The sequence below is a fragment of the Penaeus monodon genome, chromosome 38 (genome assembly GCF_015228065.2).
Source record: "Penaeus monodon isolate SGIC_2016 chromosome 38, NSTDA_Pmon_1, whole genome shotgun sequence".
Lineage (NCBI taxonomy): Eukaryota > Metazoa > Arthropoda > Malacostraca > Decapoda > Penaeidae > Penaeus > Penaeus monodon.
In genome coordinates, this window is record NC_051423.1 from 19,351,956 (window position 1) to 19,353,603 (window position 1,648).

Here is a 1,648-nt window from a genome sequence, read left to right on the forward strand (position 1 = left end):
GGGTGAGTGTGGGGACGGATGAGTGTGGGGATGGGTGAGTGTGGGGATGGGTGAGTGTGGGGATGGGTGAGTGTGGGGATGGATGGGTCTGGGGACGGATGAGTGTGGGGATGGTGAGTGTGAGGATGGGTGAGTGTGGGGATGGGGGGAGTGGGGGACGGATGAGTGTGGGGATGGTGAGTGTGGGGATGGGTGAGTGTGGGGATGGGTGAGTGTGGGGATGGGTGAGTGTGAGGATGGGTGAGTGTGGGGATGGGTGAGTGTGGGGATGGGTGAGTGTGGGGATGGGTGAGTGTGGGGATGGGTGAGTGTGGGGATGGGTGAGTGTGGGGACGGGTGAGTGTGGGGACGGATGAGTGTGGGGACGGGTGAGTGTGGGGACGGGTGAGTGTGGGGACGGGTGAGTGTGGGGACGGGTGAGTGTGGGGACGGATGAGTGTGGGGACGGATGAGTCTGGGGACGGATGAGTGTGGGGATGGGTGAGTGTGGGGATGGGTGAGTGTGGGGATGGGTGAGTCTGGGGACGGATGAGTGTGGGGATGGGTGAGTGTGGGGATGGGTGAGTGTGGGGATGGGTGAGTGTGGGGATGGGTGAGTGTGGGATGGGTGAGTGTGGGGATGGGTGAGTGTGGGGATGGGTGAGTGTGGGGACGGTTGAGTGTGGGGGACGGGTTAGTGTGGGGACGGGTGAGTGTGGGGCGGGTGAGTGTGGGGATGGGTAGTGTGGGGATGGGTGAGTGTGGGGACGGGTGAGTGTGGGGATGGGTGAGTGTGGGGATGGGTGAGTGTGGGGACGGATGAGTGTGGGGAGGGGTGAGTGTGGGGACGGATGGGTCTGGGGACGGATGAGTGTGGGGACGGATGAGTGTGGGGACGGGTGAGTGTGGGGATGGGTGAGTGTGGGGACGGATGAGTGTGGGGACGGATGAGTGGGGGGATGGGTGAGTGTGGGGCCGGGTGAGTGTGGGGACGGTTGAGTGGTGGGGACGGATGAGTGTGGGGACGGGTGGGTCTTGGGACGGATGAGTTGTGGGGACGGATGGGTCTGGGGACGGATGAGTGTGGGGATGGGTGAGTGTGGGGATGGTGAGTGTGGGGACGGATGAGTGTGGGGATGGGTGAGTGTGGGGACGGATGAGTGTGGGGACGGGTGAGTGTGGGGACGGGTGAGTGTGGGGACGGGTGAGTGTGGGGACGGATGAGTGTGGGGACGGTGAGTGTGGGGACGGGTGAGTGTGGGGACGGATGAGTGTGGGGACGGGTGAGTGTGGGTCCCCACACTCACCCATCCCCACACTCACCCATCCCCACACTCACCCATCCCCACACTCATCCGTCCCCAGACCCATCCATCCCCACACTCACCCATCCCCACACTCACCCATCCCACACTCACCCATCCCCACACTCACCCACCCCACACTCACCCATCCCCACACTCACCCCCATCCCCAGACTCATCCGTCCCCAGACCCATCCGTCCCCAGACTCATCCGTCCCCTGCAGCGAGACTGTCCCCGTCTGCGCGGCGGCGGCGGCGGCGGTCGTCTGCCTCGCGATCGGTGTCAAGAGCGTGACCCGCCGGATCGCCTTCGGGTGGGCCGTCAGCTGGGAGGGGGGGAGGGGGGAGGAGGGGAAAGGGAGATA